Raw genomic sequence first — 27,904 nt, forward strand, 5'->3', positions numbered from 1 at the left:
ACTCCTCTCTGAAGGTTTCAAAATCTGTGGACCTTTTTTCCATAATTACAAGGAAGAAAGATGACAGCTAATAGAAGGCAGGGTGATGTAGAAATCTTCAGTCTAGTTCACCCATTTTTTTCACTCAGGTACTCTCCTACCATTTTTAAATCCTATATAAGATCTGTTACAGAACATTATTTTAGATGAGAGTTAGCCTGAATCTCTGCACATACATGCTAGTAATCCTAAAGTTTATTTGATATTAATCATCAATCTTTCATGTCCATCTTGCTAGATTATCATTTCAGCTAGTCTTGATGACTTATGGTACAATAAAATAAGCATTTATTTCCAAAGTGTCTAAGTTTTGGGTGTCTTGCCTTGGTCAGATTGTATTTGCTACAATTTTCCATTCACTATTATTACCAAGAAAGAAAGAACCCAAACCCCCATAGAATTCTCTTGGTTCTGGATATCCCTTCTCTGCCCTCACTGTGTGGCAGCGGTGCTAACTCCAGTGAACTAGCATAGAAATTTCTTTCTTTCCCACTGGTCTGCTGGTATTAGGAACTCAAAGTAATAAAGTTTTAGTTACAGTTTCAGTTCTGCTGAATCCTTATCATGCTCCTAGAGGAAAGCATTTCTGTGTTCTTAGTGAGAATCGTGACCTAAATCTACACAAGTAAACTTTTCTTAATGTGACACATGTACTCTCCAGGCAAATTACTAGGAGTGATGCTAAATAAGACAAGACTTTCAACTCTGAAATTGTGTATTTCACTTACTGGAAATGCAGTTCCACATAGCAGATATTGGCTCAGCACACATCATTTTAAAAGTGGTTCCAATGCGGCAGGAAGGATATTTTTCCTGTATTGGTGTCTTGCGCCACCTGGGCTTTCAACCATTCTGTTTGGCCAACTCTTTGTGGGAGATGTGGGGATTATTTGATCATGTACTGGGTGTGCCCTATTTACCCCTAAAATATTTATTATTTATTCTTAAAATATTTTAAGAATAAAAGTCTAGCTAGTAAGATTCGCAGAAACATGGAGACAGTGACAGTAAAGTCTTATCAGGAGTGGTCATAAATCATTCTATTCCAGGACAGGAGAGGTCCAGTTTACTAACTCATCACCAAGTAGCAAGAAAGTCTCCTTGAGGAAAGGTATGATACCAAGTTCCTGCACTGACCTTTACTATTGACAAGCAGGAGCAGTAGCTAGGTCAGTCTTGCTGAGAGGAAGCTCATGTTAGGCTCTGTGCAGTCTTCACTTCTTCCTGCCATCACTGTTTAATTCCAGCACTGGCATTTCTGAGTAAAAATGCTGGTGGACATACATAGTACAGTCATTCTAGACATTTACAGTGTAACTGCCTCAGCCATAAGACAAAAATCTTTAGTGGGTACATACAAAATTCCATTATTATTTCCACTATGGCCTAACCATACCCATTTCTTTCCTAGCATTTATTGTCTCCAATTCTCTAATCATATCCATTCTAGGTCCTCGGCCCACCAGCCAAGTTACTAACCATTGTCCAGGAGATCACACATATGCATTCTCAAACCACATCATTTTTGTTTTTATTTTTTAATATATGCTTGCGGTACATAATGTTTACATTCTTGGATGGAGTTGGTACATGTATATAGCATATCTTAATTTCTTTTTTCATCTTCCTTCACTCCTCTCTCTCTTTTAAGCCACATTCTTGACATACAAAAGTAGACAACCAAGTATACTGATCAAAGTTCTGCCCATTGGAGAATGTTTCTGCATTACTAACCTTGAGAGCTATAGATGGGAGGGGATATGGACAGCGGCTTGTTTTTCGGATAATGGCAACAGAGTGGGCTGACTCATCTGTGAAAGAGACTTGAGGCTGTCCTTTTTGCATTGTCTTTCTGAAGCAAAGGTCTCTTGAGGCCATAAATTGCTGGACAGGAGGTGTGTAATATTGGTAATATATTGTAATATATTGTGTTATAGCAGATCGTTAGTCTACCCACAGTTACGGTTTGGTAAATCTTATGATATTCAGCTCACTATTGGAATAGTGACCCCAAAGAATTTGATACACACACAGGGCAAAAAAATTATAGCAGGAAAAGTTTCTTAAATGTCTCTGCCTCAGAAGGCATGGCCTTGTGCCAGAGTCCGAGTAGTAGTCTGTGCCACAACTCTTCTCATGGGGAGGAGACCCCACACAGCATCGTAAGCTCCATCAGGAGAATCCATTCCAGAATCCCAGTGTATATCACAGCCCAAACCCCCTCCTAAAGCCAATAGATCTTTCAAGCCTTCAGATTAAAAGATCTGAGAAGTATTATCAAGTATAAATGCTACCTTCAAATTCCAATGAGACCTACCAAGGTATTATGTGTGGTTTTTAATGGTAAATATTCTTAGTTCATAACACTTTGCCTTTAACTTAGAGACATAGTCCTAGCATACCATTTAACCTCTGGATTCCAACAGTATTTTCCAAAGTAGTAGATTCCTGAATTTTTGTGAGATTTTGTCAGCCAGGGTCTAATCATGAGCTTAAAAACCCATAATAGATTCAACAGGGAAAGTTAAGTAACCCAAATTCTTCCTTATGGTCAAGTAACACAGGGTAAGGAAGGATCAAACAGTTGAAGGGGGGTTCTCACATCCTGGCTAGAATTTAAATTCTGTGAAAGAGTGTGGTTGTGGCCCCTTCCCTAGAAATTCACCATTTGGTCTATGTTATGGGTGGTCTTTGATCTCTAAGCAAAGAGAAAATAGCTCTCCAGGGTACAGACTACACACTTACCAGCATAGGGTACATTTATCATAAGGATAAGGTCCCTGGGATGCGCAGCATCTGTGTGGGGAGATAGGTAACACCTGTTACAGCTTAGGTCTAGATGTCTCCCAAAAGCCTCATGGACTCACAGGTGAGCTTTGGGGAAGTGACTGGATCATGGGTGTGTGAAATTGAATTAGTCCACTGATGAGTTTAGCTGGCTGTGATGTTGGCAGGAGAATCCTGGTGAGAAAGAGACGGGTCACTGCAGGTGTGGCCTGGAAGTGTGTGTGTGTGTGTGTGTGTGTGTGTGTGTGTGTGTGTGTGTGATATTCTGTCTACTCGTTTGATGCCACTATGATTCTTCCCTGTCATGCTGCATGCAGTGAAGGATTTCTACTCAGCCATGCTACCCTGACTTAGAGCCAGCCAACTGTGAACTGCAACCTCTACAAACTGTGAGCACAAGTTAACCTTTTCCCCTTTAACTTGTGGATGTTTTATCCCAGCAATGAGAAAGTAGCAAAGATAGAAACCTCCCAAGTTGCTCCCAAATCAGAAGTTTGCTCACCAACAATGTACCTTAAGGCATATCGTACTTGTCTCTACACTAGGCTAAAACAGGCCCTTCAAGTTTCCAAGGGATTGTGTAGTGTGGAGGGTCATAGCTATGGCAAAGGGCCGTTGGATATTTCGGTACACATGCACACACATGTGTCCTAATGCACACTTCTGCTAGTTGCATAATAGAAGCAAAGAAAGACAAAATAGCAGCACAACTTAACGGGTGTGAAGAGATTCTTTCTCTTGGGTTGTTCCAGTATGCTATATTTTAATACATTTGTATGAATGCCTATGTATTTTACAGAATATTGGAATAACATAGTTTGATCATATTTGTCCCCCTTAATATCCTTACTTATTTCCTCTGCCTCTTATATTTATTCCTTTCTTTTGTCTAGTGACAATCTCCTCTATCATCGTGCTATCTTTTTAAACATTTTAAAAATTTAGATTCCACGTATAAGGGGAAACATATGATACTTGTCTTTCTGAGTCTGACTTACTTAGTTTAATATGACAACCTCCAGTTCAATGTGCTCAATTGACAAGGATTAATATTACACTCACTGTAAAAGAGAAGTCCTTAGAGGCTTCTAATCCCTTTCTACAAAATAGTTTAAAAGGTAGATTTGGAACTGAGGCAGTAGTTTGCAGATTCAGTGCTAACCCTGTGTCATGCATGTTTCTTACTAGAATAATTGCTTTCTGATCATCAGGTTTAGTGACAGTTGTCATCAATATAGTGAAACAGAATAACAGTTTTTGGTATGTCAAGGTGATCAAGGTCTCTATAGATTCTATTGTTACAGTGACGTGATAGCCCTGGAGCAAGACAGGAAATGTGAAATGCTATTTTTACCAACTGAAAGCAAACTGTCTTTGATTTTCCTTACCAATGAAGATTAAGAAAAACACATTTGCAGGTCTACCTCATTCAGCAGGTTCATGACTACATGCCAAACCGAGAGTCTGTGTTAATCTCTCTTTGAAAGCATCCAGCAGAGCAGTTATGATTGTGGTTACTATTTGTTTAACTTATAGGTTCTCACAGTCATCTCCCGTGCTCTAACTGGTTTTATAACAGCCAAATAGGTAAGTTGGGTAGGAATATAATGAGGAGCATCTTTTGTCTTCTAAGTCTTTGCAGTGGTGTTGATCTGTGGGATGATTTTATTTCTCATTTACTGTTTTAATGGAGAGGCAATTTATGAATCTTACTCTTTTAAGATATTTCAAAAAAATGTTTCATAGTTAAAGTAAGAGCTCTACTACCTACTAATTTCATATAACCCAATTTTATATTAAAGGGCCATGGAAGTATTTGCAAGATGGGTGTGAGGACCTAATAAGAATGTGCCTGGGATAGAAATGTATTTATTTTCCATCAAGCAACACCTCAGTAAAGGATGTGTGATCATACTCTAGTTGCATTAGTATCATTGTTAGATGCTGTGTCCAATAGTCTTACAGAATCTAGATATTCTTTTGCCCAGTGCAGAGTTACCTATAGAGGCTTGAGGTACCCTTGAGGAGAGGTAATGAGGGTATATCTCATTCACTTTTGTGATGTCATTGCAGGATTATATCTCAAGTTTGGTCAACTTTTTCATTAGTGTGTGGGTTTGAGTTCTTAAAGTGACTTAGATCTGAGACTGAATGACGAACCTAGATCTGTTCTAATGTAGTAACTGACATCAGTATTCTGCTTATCAATTCTTGTTACACATCACTATTTACATATGTGCATATCACTCATAATAATACCTGATCCCGTGGTCTGATTGCCACTCTGATCTGGTCTTGTTGCCCCTTACTATGATTGTGCTAAGGTTATTTCTGGTGATTAAATTCTACCACCTTCTTTCTGCCTTGTAGAACAAGGCAGAACAACAAAAAATCCCATCTTGCAAATACTTCCATGGCCCTTTAACATAAAATTGAGTTATATGAAATTAGTAGGTAGTAGAACTCTTACTTTAACTATGAAACTTTTTTTGGAAATATCTTAAAAGAGTAAGATTCATAAATTGCCTCTCCATTAAAACAGTAAATGAGAAATAAAATCATTCCACAGATCAGCACCACTGCAATACTATTATATTCAGTAATTTGATTGGAAGCCAGCACCATGGTATCATCTCTTTGACCTGTAGTGGAAAGTCACCATTATAGTTGCCAAAGTGGCAGTTTTTCCCCATGCATTCTTGGTAACCCTAATGAAAGAACCTTTCCCTGGGCCCTTCTGGAAAAATAGTCAGGAAGTGAGTTTTCTGATTGTATATACATAATACTCTGCATTCATTTTCACATTTCTGTCTCCTCAAACTACCTAATCTCAGTGTTCTATGGGTCAGTGTCAGTATCTCCAGCTTTTTTAGTTTCAACCGTCCTTGAGGCCAAGTTTCCAGGAACCATTACAGAATCAGAACATTAAAACTAGGTTCACTAGTGCCTGCATATATACATGTTAATATTAATATGTAATGTATCATGTATGATGTATATTGCATAATTATATCCTCACAGAGAAGAAACTATATATCTCTTATCATGTTTTACTGAGGCTTTGTTCTTTCCCATCCTAATCTAGCATAGCTAAGAGTAACTCTGATGCGGCCACATATTGAAGATCACCATTTCCTCATATACCACAAACAATGGGGTCCGTGTTGCTATTCGACTGATAAATGATACAACTCCAAAGTTCCATTGCAATATCTTTCTACAGCCAATTCTAACCACCACTTTGTTATTAGTACCCTTAAAAGCCCCAGCTTTCGACATGCAAGTAGTTTCTGTGGGAGAAATCCTAAAGGAAGAGTGAAGGATCTGCGAAGTGAAACAGAAAAGTAGACAAAGAATGATTATATAATATTGTATTTTTTATTTTGAAGGGAAAAAAACAAAACAATAAAGCAGAACAAAATAAAACAGTGAGAACAATATTGGATTTCAAAACCAAGAGAAAAAGAAATCCCCCATGGTTGATGTATTGCAGCTGACTGGTGCTTAAATTTTTTTTTCCAACAAAAATAGACTCATGGTCATTATTGCCCCTAAATTCTGGGTGATTTATGTATATCAGGTGTATGCCCACAAAATGAAACATGGCAATATCAGAGGACCCCCTATAAAAAAGTGAGAATACATTATTCCAATGTAGGTACTGTCATGTATGAAGTTGGCTAAAGCCAGCATGGAATGGATCATAATGATAATGGCTTCAAAAAGGGTCAGAGCTGAAAGGATGTGAAGTGTTTCACTATAGTTTTCCAAATTTGTAAGGGAGTGGACAAAAATAACTCATCCCAGGATGGATGGATGGATGGATGGATGGATGTGTGGGTGGCTGGGTGGGTGGGTAGATGGATGGATGGGTGGACGAGTGGATGGATGGGTGGAGGGGTAGGAGGATGAGTGGAGGGATGGGTGGATAGGTAGGTGGATGGATAGGATGGGTGGATGGGTGGATGGGTGGATGGGTGGGTGGATAGGTGGATGGGTGGACGAATGGATGGATGAGTGAATGGGTAGGTGGATGGGTGGGTGGGTGGCTGGCTGGATGGGTAGAAGGATAGGTGGATGGATGGATGGGTAGGTAAGTGGGTAGGTGGATGGGTGGGTGGGTAGATGGCTTGATGGATATATGGATGGCTTAAGGCTAAATGAAAAGCAAATGAATCCCTCTCTCTCTGCTTCAAGTCTTGATTTAAAAACAAAACTCTAGTGTTATAGTCTTTTTCTGAAGGAAAAAAATGAAATTTTGCAAATAATTTTAATTTATAAAATAACTTGTTTACATGTTCTAATACTCTGTCAAAGGAAGTAGTTATTATACAAAAAAAAATTAGTTATTTACTCCAGGACTCAAAATTATTAAATAAACTAGAATATTTAATTCCAATATTTATTTTGGCCTTAAGGATTTGCAAATTAAATTAATCTTGCTATCTGATTTATATTCTTACCACCGGTGAACTGGCTGCAAGTATATTTAATTTGGTAGATGTCAACAATCATCCTCATTTACTTATGTCATTTAAAGTTCTGCATATAACCCACCTTTTAAAAACTCCATATTAGTAAACAGTTTTACCTAAGGCAAAATTGGGAGGGTACATTTCAGATGTAAACAGTCATTTAAACTGAAAATCAAGTTCCATAACATAACTATGTCAAGGCTTACAGGTTTATCAATCATGGGAAGCAGCATAATAAAATAGCAACAGGGTTTTTAGATTAATTTTCCTCCTCATGGGACTATATAACCCTGTAAGAAACCAACATGAAGAGTATAAACTGGACTGTGAGTCCAGTTTTCATTGTGTATAAAGTGAATCTTCTCAGTGTATTTTCCCTAAATGTTGAGAAAGATGGGGAAACAATTGCTTGTGTTATTCTTTTGCAAGAAAAATTAGCAAGGGATGTCATATCCAGTGAACATAATGAAAAGAAGGGCAGATGAATTCATTTATTTGTCATTCAGATCCATTAGGGACGTTTAATACAAGCCATGCTAAATGCTGTTGGAGCTGTGAAAAGCTAAGAGTTAGCCATATGGAAGAGTCAATCATAAAATGCACAAAGTATAAGTAAGAGTGTGATTAACAACATGAGTACAGAGTGATTCTGATTCTAAGGAAAATATACACAGGTCCTCTGTGGCATCTAGAATGACCTTCCACGTGAGCAAGAGGCTACACCAATGGTGGCAAACCTATGGCACACATGCTGCAGCGGGCCTCATGAATGAAGCTCTGAAAGATTCACTGCCACTGGTCTGTGCTTAATCTTGAAGGGATGGGTTGAACTTTGAAAGGTGAAAACAGAGGTGAAATGGCATCAGGTAAAAGGAATATTTCTGCTGTCCTTTAAGGCTTAACTCAAATACAGTGTCCTTCACAAAGGTTGTTTTTACTCCTCTCAAGTTGCAGGAATGACGTCCTCCTGAAACTTTTTGCACCTTTTCTTTAGCACTTATAGCACAGCATTTTAGATTACTGTGGCATGCATGTCACAGTGCCTTGGTAAGGCAGCAGCTTGAAAGTCGGATTCCTGTGTGATTCTTGTGGTGCAGCAGTGTCTGCACAGTATACCAGATAGTCAGGGCTCCATAAAAGCAGTGCATGTGTAAGAAAGGAAATGAGGTACAAGCCAGCGGACTCTGTACTCATCTCACTTTGCAAATTCTTATTGTGTTCACCCTGTGAGATTTTCTCACCCATGAAATCTACCTCAGTGCTCCTGGGTAATATACCTCCACATGACTGCACACTAAAGGCAAGAGAGAAAAAGAAAGAGAAAATGACACAGAAACACTATAACACAGAGAATCACAGTGCTCCAACCACAGTGTTCCAAGCAATAAATGCAGAAACTTGCACAAACACCATGATGCTTTTTTCCCCCTCAGAACAGTGGTTCAGACGCACACAAATGACAAATTTAATTTTCTTTTCTCTATTGAAAAACTACTTAAATATGTGGAAGTGAGAGCTAGGTAAGAAAGACAAAATATTACTTATTTCAGTAACGAAGGACATCTCAACATTTATATGACATGGCATTTTCTTAGGAACTCAGTGTTAAGGAGGACCGTGCAAAATCCCCACTAATGTACTCCAACATTAAATTTTCTCAAGCAGACATTTACTAGAACGCTTTCAGAGAAAAAACTGAAAATTCTCTAACATAGTCTCGTAACAACTGAGATTATATTAGATATAGATATTTCATAAGTTGTAAGTCCTTAAAGAGATGACTCTAAGTATGAAAATGGACTGATAAAAGTGCAAATACCTGTTTATTAAGTGCAGTTGGAAGCAGAGGGCCGAATGGGATATATAAAACAGGATTCTGGGCTCATAACCTGTGCTGTCTGCATCTAGTAAAATGTTCTGTTTTCAAATGCAAAACTCATTTCCCTTTCCCTAAAGGCAAGTACGTACCAGGAAATGAGGTTCAGTGCTATAAGGTAAAATATATTAAGATAGTTGAGTTTATTCATCAATATCTATCCCTTTTGGCTGCCACCTGACAGTGTCTTGTCCTTTACAAGCCTAGAAACAGGAAATATCTCATGACAAGTCTGTTTTTCTGAACATTTGACCATATGTTTATACTGATGTTAAGCTTAAATGGATCTTATTTAACATGACCAGGGGTATGTGTATCAAACATAATTTTAATGTTTGGTTTTGGTAAATTTGTTCCAAAAATGGTAATGGCACTTATCCCATTATACATTTTTGCTACGTGAGGCATCAAATATGTAAATAAAATAGCCTTTTATTCACTGATATTCATTTGTAATTAATGAGGATACTCATTAATTTAAATTTCAGGTGTTAAAGTGAGTCCATTGGTAATGACTGATTTATAAAATAGGAATCTCAGCCCCTTAATAGCCATGACTCTGAATGTGGAACCGAACCTATCCAGTGAGAGGCTGGATTCGCCTGTTGCCACTTGGCAGAGACATTTTTATTTACAGTTGAATGAAATTAAAACTTTCTTTTAAAATTTCATTTTCATTGTCTTTTGCAGGTTCTGTGGCTCTTGAAAAATCATTCTCATGTTACGTTTATCCATTTTGTGGCTTGGCCCTAATCGGAAGTCAATGCTTCTTTTTTCACTTACAAGATACAGAATACCTAGCACTGTGCCCCCTTAATAGACATGCAGCCTGTTACTGTTGTAACTGATAAAGTCCTTTCTGCATGGATGAGACATGCAATTTTGATTTCATTTTCAATATATTTAACTTGGATTTTTACATTCTTGCTGGGCCATTTGTAATATATGCTACATTTGACCAGTCATGATTTTTCTGAGCCTATAAGTGGGAAAATCATGCCATCTTATAAAGTGACAGGACATTTAATAAAATGATGAAAGCAAAAAAATTCTTCAAGTTCTGTAAAGCCCAGTACATATAGTAGCTATTTGTATAGAGGGAAGGGAAAAAATCTACCCCTTCCCATGTACTGGTTTCCTGTGATATCTGCTCCTATCTGTATCGGTGAATCAAGGACCCACCACTAGTATATGTTTAGAATGAATGAAAGGGACATTTTAGGAATTAAACTGTGACAGAAGTTTCTGTGGTTTTCTCAGCCCTCTGGTGAATAGCACTAATGAACTGCTAATTCATAAGAGGGGAGCTGCCCCACTCTCCCAGGCTTCTGGGCTTTAATTTCTGGCATGCTCTCCTCTTTCTGCTGGCTCTTTGAACAAGCTGTCCAGGCATTTTCAGTTTGGCAACCAGTACAATGAATTGCTTCTTCTTAAAATAACTCAAATCACTTGATTTGGCTGGCCCTGGAGCCTTTTCCCTCTTGATGCATCCATTGACATAGAAGAAGAAAATACAAATTTCTACAAGAACTCAGTTCCTTCTTCTCTGTCATGTACAAGCCTCCATGTGGTTAAACAGCCCACGTGGTGCCCTTCTGCAGAATAGCTGGCCATGTCCAAGGCCTAACCGCCGACACCTACCCGTTTCCAAGGACTGAATAGAACCCCTGGAAAATTCGCATCTGTGGAGGTATGCAAGCTATGCTTATGTACATTTCTGGAGGGGTTAAGCCCTAATGATTGAAGAAGGTATAAAATGGAAAAATAGAATACAACTGGAGAGAATTGTACTTAACAGAATTTCCTAGCAACCACCCCGTTTTCAAGGCAATGTTTATGTGGTGCTTTGCAAAGTGATGCCTTTAATATTATTGCTATGTCACGTAGTTAATTTTCTCAGTAACATACATAGCCCAACCAGGATCTATGATAAGACTAAGAAATACAAGTTGTCAGTATTTATAGTGTCTGTTTAGTTATATTTTAAGTTAGAAACATGTTTTTTCTCATATGCTGTACTGCCATTATAAGCAGCCTTGCCTCTCTGGAATCTTACTTGATTTTTAAAGTGAAGAGGATATTAGCCTGAATTGCTATTATATTTTCTCTTCATTTTTGTCATTTGGCTTCCACTTACATTGCTTGTGTTCATTTAGCTTCATCATCCAAGCCTGTATTCTGTAAACCAATACAGTCTTTCACTTTCCTTCCAAAAGGACATTGAATGTTGCCACCTCCTTCAAGTTAAAGTAGATCTTCCACTTATGAAGGAGCATTCCTGAGGCTTTTAGAAGCTTCAAATGAGTCGGTGCAAGGAACATTTGACTCACGCTTTTCACACAAGAGTTAACAACCTTTGGACAAATTTAACTGAATTCTTCAGACCCTTAACAATTCTAGTCATGTAAGCTTACATTTATTTGTGTGTATATAACTAGGAAAATAAAGCTGGCACAAAACAAGCTACATGCTATTGAACATTCTATTCTTTTGCCAGTAGCCTAAATCAGCAACAATGATGATGATATGTACGAATGTGTAGACAGAGGCAAGGATGAAATGAATCACATAGAAACAGAAAGTTTGGGCAGAGTAGCTCTGGCAGGGGACTTTGATAGCTCATCATCTCTGTGTGCCAGCAGAGGAAATAGACCTTCTTAGATCCAAAAGCTTCACTTCTGTCTGTGCAATTGCAAGGGCATCTTCCTTTAACGTACATCATTCTCTCTCTCTCTCTCTCTCTCTCTCTCTCTCTCTCTCTCTCTCAACATGTTTTTGCAGCTAAATGATCTTCTTCTCTTAATTTCGCAGCATGAAGCACTTCCTTAAATACTTCCTAAATTTTCCATGAAAAGGTCAGCTAATAGTCTCACTGATTGCTTCATACAAAACTGTATACAGGCTTTTTGGCTTTTCTGAGATCACTTTTCAGTTAAAAGGTGGTTTGGTGATGTTTTTCATGTAAGTTCTTATACACAAGTTCTTATTCAATTCTAATGAGCATTTCATTTCTCACTTGATAAGTGAGTAGAACTCATTATAATGCTTTCTTGGGTTGTTTTTCCTGTTTCTGCAGAATTCGTGTTACTGTTCTTATTATATGGAACTTGAAGAACAGGAGGAAGGAGCCACCTCCTAATATGATCTTTTAAAAAAGTAATAGGCTTTATTTTTGGAGCAGTTTTAGGTTGGTAGAAAAACAGCACAGAAGGGCACTGTTGCTATGTGCCCCCACACATGCATGCCTTAGTCACTTTCTCATTGCTGTGATATAATACTGACACCAACAATTTAAAAGGCAGCGAGGTTTTCCTTTTTGGATCATGGTTACAGTCCATAGTCAGCTGGATCCAGGACAAAAACAGCATGCAGGAGAGAAGACAGTGAAGGAAACATGCTCAGAATAATGGATGTCAGGAAGCAAAGAAAGAGAGGAGGCCTTGGGGAAAGAGAGATAACCTTCCAAGTCCTCTAGCCAAGTTCTGCCTCCTAATAGCAAGTCAGCTCTAGCACCTCCATGGTCCAATGCTCTTCAAAACGTCCCATCTGTGGATGTGCAAGGCTCCCGGGGACATCTAGATATAAAGCATAGCAACACAGATTACCTACAAACATCTTGCTTTGGTGCCGAGCAATTGTTAGGAGTGATTACCCAATACTGGTGTATTTTTATTAACTGAAGTCCATACCTTACATTAAGATTCTTTCTTTCTTTTGCTCATTCTAAGGCTTCTGACATACACTTGATGTTTACATATCCATCATGTCCTATGCTTCACTTATTGATCTTTTCCCTTTCTACTCCTGCTCCTGGACCCCTAGAAATCAATGATCTCTTTAAAGTTTTCATACGTAGGCATTTGTAATACAACTTCTCACTCTTCAAACTTTTTCGGTTTCTGCCTAAGAGCCATTACTCTGACATGTTATTTTCTTTTCATTTTCATCTCTGAACTAGAAGCTTTTCTGTTCAAGCATAATATAAATTTTACCATCAAAGAGTTACAGTATTCTAAAGGTAGCAAAAGTATGGAACAATAATAGCCACTTTGAAGTGTGGGTTTTTAGAGAAAACCTAGGCCCACTCATTCGCTAAGTGACTCCCCCTCGCATATTATGCTTTGGAGCATGAGATTCGAAATTATTCCTTTACAAAATGACAGGTTGCTACATAGCATTGGCTTTAAGTTACTTGTGAGGGTCCTCAAAACTGTCAAGATTAAATCTATAAAAGCCAAAAATGAACTGAAAGCACTATGCTAGAGCATTTGAAACAGGTTGATTGCTGTCGCAAGATCACAAGCTCTGACAACCGTCTTACTCACCTGTGCCTTTGCTTGAGCGCTGGCTAGGAAATCAATGGAATTAAAGGACAAGTGTAACTCTTACCTGGGGTCTTAGAACAGGAGCAGCAGGGATCAGCGTCCTCACAGCTCCCTACCACACTCACGTCAGGACTGAACATCTTGCTTTTCCTGTTCTTCCTTTGCTTGGCGTGTTGTGTTGCGGGTTATGTATAATTCCTTGTAAATTACGATTCCTGGTGAATTCACTTCAATTATTCTTTGGATGTCAATTCAGCATTTCTATTATAAAAATAACCCAAAAATAAAATCAGCACGCGCCACAGAACACTATTAAAGTAAGTAGCTTTATACTTTATCACCCCAGAAACAGACTTATTACATCTCACTGAAATATTGAAATGGGAATGTTTTCATTATTTGTGTTTTATATTTATATTTTGTTATTCATATATATGAGTCTGCCAAAAATGTATATATCAGGAAAAGAGAAGCTTGCATAAATGTTTTAATAACTAAATGTATTGACTCATCATGAGATTAATACAAGTTAACTTAATTAGAACAGCAAATTGTGGAAGTGTATATACATTTTTTGGTGGGGTCTCTCGTATCTATGTATATGGATTGAACTCAAGGCCTCCACATCCCCAACCCTTTTTTCCCTTTCTATTTTGAAGCAGGCTCTTGCTAAGTCACTGAGTTGCCCAGTCTGGGCTTGAACTTACCGAGTCATGACTCAGCCTCCCAGATTACTGGAAAAGAATTGCATATCTTCACACCAAGGTTTAGATGAGTTTTAAATGGAATTTTTAACCATATTTTCCCTTTTCATGAAATAATCATCATTAATTGGAGATGACAATAACTTCCAGTCCCCATTACTAAAAACTCAGAGCACAGTTCAAATTCTTATACTTTGTTTCATTAGGCTAATCAAATATTTCTGTTAATTTTTAAAATGTTTTATTAATACATGCAGTTTAGTCCTCTTGGCCAGTGGGCATCTGTACATACCACAGCTTATTTCTTTTTTTAATCTCCTTCCCCTCTCCCCTTAATTGCTCTCTCTTGATTTTCATTCCTGTTAATATTATTAATCTTAGTTCATGTTATGACATATAATGTTTACGGCTATTGAGGTTATTAGGTTCCTGTAGAGGGATCATTTTTATTCTAATTATTTTCCCTTCTCCTCCTCATGTTTCACCCTTATTTCCCTGGACCTCTTCTGTATTGCAAAAAATCCATCCCCTTGTCTTTTTCTATCTATCTTTTATTATTCTTTTTGTACTTTACTTCACTCAAATGCGAGGTGCCATACAGTTTGTAAGCCTGTGTTCCAGTTTATTTCACTCAACATTGTATTTTCCAGATCTACCTATTTTCTTACAATTGTCTCAAATTTGCTCTTCTTTAGAGCTGAGTAGTATTCCATTATATACAGATACCAAATTTCCTTCATCTAGGCATCTGCTGATTGTTATGCATCTACTTCTAGAATTCAGCTGTTCACTATAAACATGGATATGATTGTATCACTGTAGTGTGATATCTTAGGCTCTTTGGGTCCTATGAAATTTCTAATTTCAGTTCTTTGAGAAATCTCCATACTGATTTCTATGATGATTATACCAGTCTACATTCCCAACAACATTATAGTAGGGTTCCTTTTTCACCATGGTCTCACCAGCATTTGTTATTGTTTGATTTTTAATGATTGCCATTCTTTCCCGAGTAAGATGCATTGTTTTCATTTGTACACTTTAATGGTCAGAGATGTTGAATGTTTATTCATATATTTTTTGACCATCTATACTTCTTCCACTGTGAAGTGTCTGTTCATTCCTCATGGCCATTTTCAGACTGGGTCTTTAAGTTTAAGTGGTTTAATTTTTTTTTTAGTTCTTTGTATATTCTAGATATTAATTCTCTTGTCAGAGGAGTGTAGTAGTAATGGGGAAAAATGTTTCCCCTTCTGTAGGCTGTCTCTTCACTCTACTAACTGATAATTTTGCTGTTCAGAAGCATTTTAGTCTGATATAATCCCATTTGTTTATCCTTGCTGTTATTTCTTGTGCAATTGAGGTTCTTTTTAGAAAGTCTTTTCCTACACTTATGTCTTGAAGTGTTTTAGCTATTTTATCTTACAGAAGGTTTAAAGTTTCTGTTTTAGGTTTTTGTTCCACTTCTATTTTAATTTAGTATACCATAAGAGATCAGGGTCTAGTTTCAGTCTTCTGCACACAGAAAAAGTCTCCCTACCCCACTTGTTGAATAAGCTATCATTCCTCCAAAGTATTGTTGAAATGGTATGTTCATTAAAACAAAATGACCTTGTTAACATGTTTCTTAAAGTTATAACTAGGAAGAGGTAATAGAAATGAAGAACACAGAGTGTTCTCTAGACTCTTGACGTTGAAGCCTTTCTGTCAAATGTAACATTCAGATCCTAGAATCATGAGTTATTTATGACACTCAGATATAGAGTAGGGAAGATTGAAAGGATCAAGTAGTACCCTTGTAGATGACTGATAGCTGGTGAGCAGCTTGGAACACCCAGCTGAAGTAGGTCAGCGTGGTTCTGGGTGTGGAAGGCTCGCCTGAGGATTGTTGCCAACAGCATAAAAAGAGAACTGGAGGGGAAGATGGTGCTGTTGATTGTCCTGGGGAAGCCTGCCACACTGATTTTCCTGATATGAACTCCACTATTGTCATTGTCAGCGGAGGTCAGGACCTTGCAGCCACTGAAGATGGCTGCAGTGGTCCTCTGTGAGGGAGCTCTGGTCCTCACCTTGAGCATCGCTTCCTAGCTTTGGTGCAGATTCCTCAGCCTGCTGGCACAGATCCTTCATCCCACTGGTGCAAACTTTCTAGCTTCCACAACTGACCTTTGGGCCTTCTAAGTACCAATCCTTGACATAGACTTGCATGACAAATTGTGGTGGGCTCCAGATCTCCAGATGGATTCATTCAGGACATCACGATGGGCTCTAGATCTTCAGCTGGACTGTGCAGAACACTGCCATGCAAGCCAGGCTCTTGGACAGATTTTTCAGGTTTCTAGTGTATGGACAGAATTCCTGCACTCATTTACATTTGACTCTTTGGGATAATGTTATAAAATAGTTCTATAAATTATGTGTCATCTTTTCTCTGTAAACCCTGAATACAACAGTCCTAACGATAGCAGCAAGGACAGGCAGGATGGGATGGGAAAATTATTTGGCATAGATCTTATAGTTCCTGAGGGTCTAACATTGAGAGGAATATCTAAAGGGGTTTACCCATAAGCAGTAACAAACACTAGCAGCACAGAAAGTTATTCATCAGATGATTTTTATAGCTTGTTGCTTTCGTAACATTAGTATGTTGCAGTACTTCATCTGTTAGGAACCCAAACAATGCAGATAGCTAGGAAAGCTTAGCACCTTTCATAATTTTAGGTCTGGGTTGTTATACATTTCCTTTATAATAATAAATCTTGTCCCATGACATTATTGGCAGAATTCTAATATATAGTATGTGACAGACAGAAGCAGAACTGCTCCTGTGAGCAGTAGTCAGCCTCCTAGACCCCAAAGTGACACATGAGATATCTCTGATGAAGCTTAGGATGTCAGGAAAAAATGATTTGGTTTAAATCCTTTGATTTATAGATATCTAAATCTGTCTTCATAGAGAAGTTAATTATCCAATCCAGGATTGTGCAGCTGGGGGAAGTAGGCATGCAGATTCATAACTGAGCATTTTTCAATAGTAGAAATTGATAAATGGCACTTTCACTGTGATCACATATCATTATGGATTCAGGGATCCAAGATCCTCAAGAATTATAGTGTCTGGTTAAACTGTTAACGTAGGCCTAGAAATAAATCCCTGTGGCAAATGTTAAAAAAAAATCATGTGTCTAAATATTGAATATATAATATTACCTAGTTCAACCAATTAAAGCTCACTACCATGAAGTTGTAAAAATATTAAGGCATGCATGTGTGTGAATATCACATGTGAATGTTGGTGGTCACACCTGAGTCCCGTACACACAGACACACACATGCACACATGTACACACAGAAAAGAAATAACAGTAGAGGGTACCTGTTATGGCTTGTGTCTAGATTTTGCCCCATGCAGTCATAAGGGGCAGGCTTTTTTAGAGATAGTTGAATCTAGAGCTGGTGTCTGATTCATAGTGTAATGCTGGGATTAAGATTGTGTGATTGTGAATCAGTCCATTGATTGGATTAGCACCACCCTAATCCCATCGGTCCAGATCAGATAAACGATGTAGAAAGAGGCTTGTTCTCTCCGTTTGCTCTCCCGTTGCTTTTGTTGTTTTCCACCACCATGAACTGTTGCCCTCTAGCCAGTTCATCCTGCCTTGAAGTCAGCTAACTGTGGGCTGCAACCTCTACAAACTGTGAGCTAAATATACCTTTCCTCTCTTAACTTGTGGGTGTGGGTATTTTGTGTCAGCAATGAGAAAAGTAACTAAGACAGTGCTCACTGAAACACTTTGGTCATTGTATAAAAATGCTTATGGAATAAATTACAAATTCTAGACTCATGTTAAAATGCTTTGAGACCAGTTATTGTCTTTCAGGAAGGTCATTTCAGCAGTGACATTCTTGTGACTTCTTCCCAAATCATCCTCCTCCACTGAGTTCAGCTACTTGATCTCTCCTCCTACTGCTACTATACCTATCTGCTTTTGAGCCATACCCCTGAGATCTCAGAAAAATAAAAAGAAACATTTGTGTGGAATGTATAAATGGAGAAGTTTGTTGATCTGTTTTTATTTTTCAGGAAACCATCTGTGCAGTGTCTCAAGCTTAGCTTGAAGAACTACATGTTTTATAAGACTCACAGCATCTGACCCACAATTTTTTTTACTGCAGCATCCCTATTTAATTTACTTTTAGTTAGGCAATTCCATTCCAAGGTAATTTTGGCTTCAGGGATTCAGTTTCTTAATCAAAACATCCAAAATGCCTCATGCCAATTCTAATATTCATTACTTTAAAGTGTGCAACAAGAAAAACTCATCCATTCTCCCTTGTACTGCAGCTGTTGGACTCAAGCCTGTTTTGCTTTGAAATTAACCTGTTAATGAACTATATTCTGCTGAAAATGTCATCTTTATATCTGACCCACCCACTCCCCAACCATCTTTAGTTCTTCCATGGTGGTATGAATCATTCCAAAGAGTCCAGCCCTTCCCTAGATTATAAGTTACTGCAACACTTAGACTGAACAGGAATTTTAGAGATTATCTACAAGTATATTTCTCAAATGATAGTGACTAGGGAAGACAAGTAAAATGCTGTATGGACACAATTGGTGGGATCAGTAGTAAAGAGTCAAAGTAGTAAGACAGGCAGCAAGTAGAGTCATTGTCACCATAGAGGAGACAATTCAGAACAGAAAGGAATCCCCACAGAAAAGTGGCTTATACATTATCTGCTCTTCTGAATTCTACAATACCCAGATATTGATCAAGAAGGGTTTGATGTTTCCTAGCCACTACTTGAAGTGTCTGCTGGTCACTTGAGACTCTGACAGTTTGTAAGACACTGAAGAGACAAAAGCAAAAAGCAACAGGATGGGTTTAGCGCCTTAGGCAACTGATCAGCATTTCACTGAGCATCTGCTCTTGGTGAGACAGTGTCCTGCTCATTCAGCTGAACTTACTGTATTTCTGTTTTCTGGAAATGCTTAGTTTGGCTTTCTTTTCACATAGGCAGATAAAGCTGAATTTTGGAAGAAAGGCAATATAGTCTAGGACAGGTCATCTAAATACCACATATCAATTTGCCTATAATTCACTTTGGAATATGTGAAATTCATGATCAAATCTATGTCTCTATTCATTATGTTTCATTTGGTGTTCTCTTGTAACATCTCTTATTTTCACTGAAATTCGAAAAATGTCTTTTTACCTGGATACCAAGAATGTATATTTTATTTAACGTACACACACACACACACACACACACACACACACACACACACACAAGTATATACAGACCGAAAAGACTTCAAGCTTTTAATAGTACACAAACTGTAGTTAAGTTATTCTATATTATCATTCCACCAAATGTAATTATAATAATTATCATTAAATATAATTTGCAATTATAATTAAATATAATCTGCATCATATAAGAACACTAAATTGTTAGATTATATTATTATTCTCTGACAACACATAATTATTTCTGTAGCCTACTTTTTTAGGTTTTTTGGGGGGAGGTCTTTTGAGACAAGGTCTTGCTATGCAGTTCAGGCTAGCCTTGAACTCATTTTGTAGCCCAGGTTGGTCTCAAATTCACAGCGATCCTTCTGCCTCCACCTCCCAAATTCTGGGATTCAGGCACTTGTCATCACACCTGGCTCTGTAACCTAAATTTACTCAGGATTTATTGGCTACATTTATACACTATGGATATAAATCATAATTATAATTTAAATTCTCTTCCATAATCCTGTGTCATAGTTCTTGGAGAGTCTTATTTGCCTCATAAATGTATTATTTTAACATTTAGGTTACATTCTTTTTAACGAATCTCATTGAAAAATATAAAAACTCAGAGCTGAAAGAGACACTGGAGGACAATGATTTAACACTGATGCTCAGAAATATTAAGCGAGGTATCGGTCATGCCATCGATTTTGTCATCTGTTTTTCTTTCCTGTGTACACTCAAAGTACCCAGATCTTGGTACGAAATAAAGCTGAAGGGATATGCTAAGAAATGTCACAATTTCCATTCAGATACTGTTTTTCTTGTCAAGAATAAGAGGATAAAGTACACAGAGGTGACCTTCACTAGCAATACCACTTGCTAGGCTGAAAAGCAGCTAAGCACACCCCCACAGCCCATCTCCCCTCGAGATCTCTGCGTACTGAAGGCTTCCACTTTCTTCATTGCTGTGCCCATCCTGAGTTCCCTGCAGGGAATTCCTTAGGGGATGAGGCATCCCTTTAAAGGCCCATGAAGGAGCAGCACAAAACGCTCTAGGTGGACCTTCACGCATTCCAGACCCAGCCTTTCTTCCTGCCCTTGTATCATCAGCTGGTGTTTGCCTTTTCATAGTGGAACCTCATTGTGGAAATGAACTCTCTCATGCATAGCAATTTACAACACAGCCTGAAGCTCAGAGAAAGAAAGAGAGGGAGAAAGAAAGATAGATAGAAAGAAAGAAAGAAAGAAAGAAAGAAAGAAAGAAAGAAAGGCTTTATAATCACAGCTATATTTAAAGCCAAGGTGAATTGTTAGGTAAAAGTCACCATTTTATATAAAAATTCTATACTTTGCCATAGTTATTATAAATAAATCTTTATACATTCAGGCAAAAGTCCAATTTGATGTGTATTCAGGCTAAGCAAAATGTATTGTAACCCAATTCTTCCTTGCTTCTAAATCAAGCACTATAAAATACAATGTTTTGCAGTGTTCCCTCGTCATACCAAAATGCCAGTTTTCTTTTATTAAAATAAATTTAAACAAAACAAGTTTTTTACAGTCATTCTTTGTCTCATTCTGTAATGTCTTTGTATGCCAATTGAGACACATATAATCTATTTTTAGAAATGCTCCATCATCATCCTTATTATTCATCAAAGGAGGGAGACTTTTCAATCCAACTTGTTTCCCTTTCTTGAAGCTCATGGGAATTGTGGAGAAAATATTCATTGATATTCGATTGGTTTATTCTCCAATAGACATTTTAACACATGAATAAAAATGAATTCCTTTGCCTCTCATACCCTCAAAACTGAATAAGTAACCATAATAGTGGAAAGAGATTCAAGTGCAATCATAAAAATGATGTATTGGATGGGCAAACTTCATAGGGTGAAACCAGGCAATGTTTTTTTATTTCCTGTCTACATCTTTAAGTATATCCTGTCCTTGGTTGGATCTGGATGATATCCTAGGCAGACCCTGGGCCTTTTCCAAGGAGTATAAATCAGTTATGTGTTAACCATAATTCAGTCTAATTTAAATAGGAAGTTATAAAGTATTTATCAAATCCCAAGCTTCTTCCTCTCCACCAAATTGACCCAAGGTTAGGAATCATGGGGTACACAGTCTGTTCCCCTCTATCCTGGTGTAGTTTCCTCTACACTCATTCAAAAGAAGGTCTGTGTTTGGAGTTAGTGACCATTCTGTTTCTCAGCTGTCTCAGCTGGCAAGTATTCTCTGTTGTAGAAAGAATTTATACTAGCTTTTAGTGATGCTTACCAAATGGGATCCTCCTCCGACACAGACACTCATGGTACCAAGTCCATAATAGGATCAGATAGGCTCTAGCTTGGCATCCTCTTCAGCTCCATCATCCCAGTTAATGCACCGTTATGTTTGGAAAGATTCTTTCAGCCTGTCATAGTCTAGGTGCCTTCTTTAGCATTGAGTTGATTGCTGTGAAACTCGCTTTTCCAAACCAAGCTTAAAAGTACAGTCTCCTCCATGGTTGTCCTCATGTCTGACATGGAGGATTTGCTCTAACCATGTTACCAGCTTCATCTTCTCCAAGAACTAAAGAGATGCCTGGAGCTCTGCTAGGAACTTTATGTTTGTTTTCTCTGGTAGCACCACAAGGCAGGACGTCATGTTTCTGCAACTCCAGTACTATGGTGCAGGCATGGGGTCTGTGGGGAACACTTCTGTTCCAGAGAACCAGTCTGTTGCCTGTGGGGAGCTCTCTTGGACCCTGTTCTCTTGACTTGGTTGCAGGGGACTGAAAGTCCTGGAAAGAATAGTAAAATTGCACCGTGAAACGGTTCATGAAGCCCCTCTCTGTAATGGATCGCTTACATTAGCTCTCTGTAATGGTCACTGGACATTTTAAAGAAGCCTGTAGAAATTTATTTAGTTTCTCCATTCCGAATTTTCAGACATTGTCACATAGTTTCCATATCTTAGAAGTTTTAAATAACATCTTAAGACAGTGAAAAGTCTCATCCCTTATCTTATCACATTAAAACTCCACAGTTAACAAGCAAATAACTTGAAGTCCTACTTTCAATTCCCCATTTCTTGGCTGTATTTCAAAAATCTTTTATTTATAGAACCCACTGTAGTAAGAGCTCCTTATCCAGAGAATGATAAAATGTTTGAGCTTGCAGCAACTTCGAGTTACTTCTAGACCAATCACTTTGCTTATCAGTTAACATAAATGAAAACCAGAGATGTTAAGTAGCTTACATGAAGTCAAGTAATGTGTTAGTGGTTTTTTAAAAAAGCATTTGATACTGTTTCTAATGGTCTTTCTACTGAAAACCAGGAATTTCTTTAATGTATTTTCCACATTCTATTTGCCGTAGAAGCTGAATTTTCAAAACCAAACACTAAATCTCATGGAGCCATATATATTTATTTTAAAATGGAAACTACAGTTTAAAGATTACAAATATTTTGATTTTTACTATACTTTTTATTGGGCTTGGAAATATATTGCATGCTTATACATGCTTCCAAGGCAAAAAAGAGCACAGTATTTTTATAGATGTTTCAGCTAAGCATGAGAAAATGTTTAAGAGTGGGGAGTTTGGTCTGAAAAGAGCCTTTGTAAACTTCTCCGCTGTATCTCTTCCACTTCCTTCTCTGTTTTTCTTCTTTCTCCCTCAACCCCACAGTCCTTTCTGCACTTCTCCTCACCACATTCTGTAGGTGGCCATTGAAAGCTTATCTTGTAAATTCTTACATTTTGTAGATCTTGCTTTAAGTATGTTTCTCTTGTAAGCACTGACTGGTACACAAGGAATATAGGTGGCCTCTAAAACAAAGAAAATAAAGGAAAGAGATACTCCTTTAAGGCTTCCGGAAAGGAACAGCTTGATTTGAGGCCTGGGAAACTTAAATGGGACTTCTGACCCATAAAGCTGTATGTTTACTGTAAAAATGTATGTTTGTTTCAAGCCCACTAAATTTGTGATAATTTGGTGTGGCAGCAATAGACAGACACTAAAACTGATTTTGTAGCTGGAAGCAGTATATTGTTATAACGCAGTGGGAAGAAGGTAGAAATCTTTTGTGTGAATTACTTTTCTCATTGTTGAAACAACATCCCAAAACAGGAGGAAAGGTTTATTTGGTTTACCATTTGTAAAAGTTTCAGTTCATAGTTGGCTGGCTCCAAGGCAGGGTGGCATGGCAGAGGAGTCCACAGCAAGCAGTCAAGTAAAAGTAGGAAGGGATCTGAGTGGCTTTTTTCTGTCCCTCTTCTATCTAGACTACTGGGATTAGGCCAGTGCCAAACAAGTAAGCGGACTGATTTATTAATCCCACACTCTTATCCAAGCATTGCACCAGGATTTAATTATGATCCACTCTAGATCACAGATCTAGATCCACTCTAGATCTGAACACCTCTGAAAAAGCCCACAGATGACCCCATGAGGCTCAGGGGAGGATCTACACAAAATTATAACAACTTTTCAGGAGCACAATAGAAAAAGCTTAGCATTCATTTAACAGGTTAGTAGAAATATGGGTGTGAGTAGTTCTCTTGGTAAAGCTTCAGAAGTGAGTGAGCTGCAGGATTGAGAAGACATATTTCTTTAAAGAAAATATAAATCATTATAGAGACTCATTAACGTAAATATGACTCTTAAAGGCATCATTGGTAAGAACTCAAATAGAAACAAAGAGCTTGCTTATACAAACTCAAGAAAAGGAGATCCTTGATGTACAGTGGCAGAAAACTTAGCAGAATTGAGTCCAACTCTTATATGGAAAGCAGCTGTTGTAAAGGATGAAGTTGGTTCAATATATGTGGAGATTTCTAAATAAGTGTTGAGGACACTGCCTGATTTCTTCTTGCTACTTATAGTAAAATGCAAGAAGAAAAAAATAAGGAAAGAAAAAGGAAACAGGATATGATGGTTCTAGACAATTTTAGGCTTAAATGTACAGCCTGTTTTTTTCTTGCTGCTTACAATAAAATGCAATGAGATATTAATCTAGGGGCAAAGAAAACAAACCAAAAAAAATAAAAACCAGGGTGTGGTGATTTGGGAAATTGTAGTGTAGATTATAAAAGACACTAAAATTAAGAAATATACCATTAGAGAACTGTACTACTGAGGATATACCTGTACAACCTTTGGCTAAGACTTTGGCAAATGTTCACAATAAGATTATTGAGTCACACAAAAGCCTCTTTAAAGAGATTGAGTGTGATTTACAGACACTTTCTACTACACCAAAAGCACCCAGGAAGCTTAAGGGTCTTTGCCCTTAGCCGTCTCAGCCAAAGCCAAGAACAGATGGGATTATCTAGGAAAAACCTGTGGAAAAGCTTCTTATCTGATTGCGGGAGACCATGTGACACACATGCCATCCTCCGGCCATCTGGTGGATTCCCCTGTACTTCTAAGGAGAGAAACACAAACCCAGATTCCTGCGAATCTGCTAGAGGATGGGAGTTGGTGTGTGTAGACAGTTTGTTCTGATTCGTGCAGCCTATGTTGGTTTTAGCAGTACTGCAGACACTCAATATTGTAGAATATATCCAGTGCATAGTGTTGGAGAGTATGTGTATGTGCATGTCTGTGTGTGTGTATGTGTATAAAAAGATGGGAGAGAAACAAAAGAGGGAGATTGAGACTGACTAAAGAAGATGAGAATATTTTGGAGGAACAATTAATTCTGCTTATATCCTGATCTGGACCCATAACTGTGAGTACAATTTTACAGAGAGGCCATAAATGTTCCAGGTAGAGGAAACAGGAAAAAGTGACAAAACACTGCAAGAGGACACGGTAATCCGGGGACAGTGAGGAAAAGAAGGTGGCTGGACCGATCTCAGAGGAGAATTATAGGAGACAGTGCTTCTACTAGGTTAGAAAGGCACAGGAACGCAGCTCCATTCTCTACCAGCGTGAGCTCTTGTGGCTTCACATACAGGGCTTCTGTGCCGGGCATCGTGGCCAGCTGGTGGGCACATGTGGAAAATTGGGCTTCTCTTTAAATTCCTTGATGGCCTACAAAAGATGATATCTTGCCATACCACGGTAGTATGAATTACATACCTTTAGGTATCTTGATATGAGTTCAGCTTTTCCTGTATATCTGGTTGCCTTCATAGACTTCTTGTTTTTATTTTAGAGATTAAGAGAAAACAAAACAATAAAAATAAAACACAGTAAAATCAATATAGGATTTCAAAACAAGCTGATAGGAAATTAACAATGGTCACTATATTGCATATTGTTATCTTCAGAATAGTTGCTCAGATTATAAGATACAGGCATGCAAAACAGATCAAACAATTATAAGCATTCACAGTTTCTTTCCATGAATTAATGGAATTAGTAATATAGTTATCTGAGCTATCTTGTGCATGTATATATATATATTTTTTCCTTCCTTCTTTTCTCTTTTTTCCCTATCCCAGTTGTTCTTTCCTTTTGAGGAGTTTGTTTCCCTTTCAAAATACTGATAGTACCTTCTGGATCCTATTTACTCTTTCAATTTCTTATCTTCATAGATATCTGACTACACCAAAGGATTGATCTGAGTACAGGATTTTTATGAAAAAGCTTCTGTTTTAAAAGAAATTAGAGTGTGTTTTAAAATGTACTGTGTATTCCAACTGCTTAGGCCATTCTTTTCCTTTTACTACATGAAAATATGATAAGAAACCATTTTTTTTCCTGGAATTACAAAATTCTGTTAGCAACAGTAGATTCTGACTTGGGACAGAGAGAAATGCTGTTTAAAGACTTAAAGGGAACATATAGTAGAAATGGGGTCCTCTCCTTTCTTCATCTATCTCTTCCTACCATGTTATTTAAAAATGGGCACATTAATGGGACCAAGAACAAATTACCCCACACACTCATATAAAATTAGAAGTGAGATGTGATGAAATGACAAGAAAATGTCACATTTTTCCTGATCCCAATTGAAAAGATTGTTTTGCTGCTATGATGAACAAACAAATGACCCCGGATTTACCCTGAAAGATAATTTGTGAATAGTCAATTGACATAAAGTCTTGGTGGATGTTTAGACTATCACTGGTTTTGACTTCTCCATCTGCCTCCTTAAAATAAACCTTTAAAATTGAGTTTTATTCAGGTGAGTTTATGCAGATGCTGAATACTTTGGCTTCCCAATACCAAGCAGCCTGTCACTGCACTATGGAATTCAAGTAAACACTTTGGTGCAGTGCTTTTTATAAAAATATTAACATAGATACCATAGTTACATAATTTTAAAGCATACACAAAAGTTACAAGTCCAGCTACTCTGTATTGATTGTAGCTACAGCATAAATGGCTGGAAGAAATTTCATAGGACACAAAAGCTTAGAATTATGAATAAAATCCAGATCAAACTAAATTTCTAGAATCGAAGTGGCAGTTTTCTGATATTGGTGGTGACTTGGTCATTTTTGCTACTTGAAGTGTTTCTACTTGTGCTTTCTCTTTTGAAAGTATATCCTCTTTTGGAATAAACATGGTTTTGAACTTGCACTAAGACGTCTTTCCAGCTCCCTTTCAAATAGAACATTCAGCTAGTCCAACTGAACAAATCAAAATATATATTAAAATATACTAAGGACGTGGCAATCCATTAATATCCATAATTTAATTACTTTTTGGAAATACTGTCTGAGTCAGCAAATTTGTTTGACTCTTGACTCTGCTTTCACCAGAAAACCTGTGGTTACTACATACTGAATAGGAAAATAATCTTTTATGTAGGTACAGATTCAGAGGACTCTGAGCACATTAATCAATGGGGTGTACTTTATCAAGGCACATACTGATTGCTGTGGGCACCATTAGAACATTTTATTCTGTAATGCTGTCAATTTAATAGTCAATTTCTGAGTGGCTTTTGGTCATTTTGTGGGTCCTTGATCTAACCACAGTCCTAATCATGTGGTATGCTATTGCTACAGTTTATAGCTCGAGGATATGCCAACTTCAGCTGAATCATTCACAAGACTACTCTGCATCATTGTAGATGGGTGCCTTCATGCATTTCATCTGTCATACTCCAGAGTCTGGGACTATTTCTACAGCATAGCACATACCAGGGATAAGAAGTGGATTTAACTGAGGACAGAAGAATTGGATATCCATGAAGTAGTAAAAAAGAAGAAGAAGAAGAAGGCATGGCCCCTGCCCTGTTCTCTTCCATTTCTTTTTTTCAATCCTACGCTGCTTTTTAAAGTGTACATGACAGTTTATTTTCATGTCCTTCCCCATTTTTATTTTTGCAATGGTGGGAGTGTAAGTGTAATTTTTTCAATGCAGGATGGGGAAAAGATAGGCTTCGGTGGAAAGTTGTCTGTTTAGGTAACAGCTCTTTACAGGAATAATTTGGGAAACCAGCTGCCCAGGGCCTGGTCATCTTGGGGCTGAAGGGAATTGCAGCACTTCTGTAAGGAAGAAACCAA

At 37.8% G+C, this 27,904-nt stretch overlaps 1 protein-coding gene and 1 long non-coding RNA gene across 10 annotated transcripts in view; one reads left to right on the top strand and one right to left on the bottom strand.

The window, feature by feature from the left end:
- Positions 1 to 27,904, top strand: part of Kcnn2 (potassium calcium-activated channel subfamily N member 2) — a 476,524-nt gene that overhangs the window by 285,355 nt on the left and 163,265 nt on the right. The window contains exon 1 of one of the 9 annotated variants that reach the window (XM_063230946.1): positions 10,739 to 10,867. The exons of 7 other annotated variants lie outside the window; for them this stretch is intronic. The gene's annotated coding sequence lies outside the window, so the exon portion shown is untranslated. Of the gene's footprint in view, positions 1 to 10,738; positions 10,868 to 27,904 lie in introns of those variants that run through there. One more of the 9 variants, XM_063230943.1, reaches the window with a different exon arrangement.
- LOC134471638 (uncharacterized) lies at positions 11,923 to 22,321 on the bottom strand. Its single transcript, XR_010041145.1, has 3 exons — positions 21,733 to 22,321; positions 13,567 to 13,763; positions 11,923 to 12,752 (listed from the first exon to the last, which is right to left on the bottom strand). It is a non-coding gene; the product is annotated as an uncharacterized LOC134471638 (long non-coding RNA).

The sequence above is a fragment of the Cavia porcellus genome, unplaced genomic scaffold (assembly GCF_034190915.1).
Source record: "Cavia porcellus strain 051 isolate PalLab524CR breed Dunkin Hartley unplaced genomic scaffold, mCavPor4.1 scaffold_19, whole genome shotgun sequence".
NCBI lineage: Eukaryota > Metazoa > Chordata > Mammalia > Rodentia > Caviidae > Cavia > Cavia porcellus.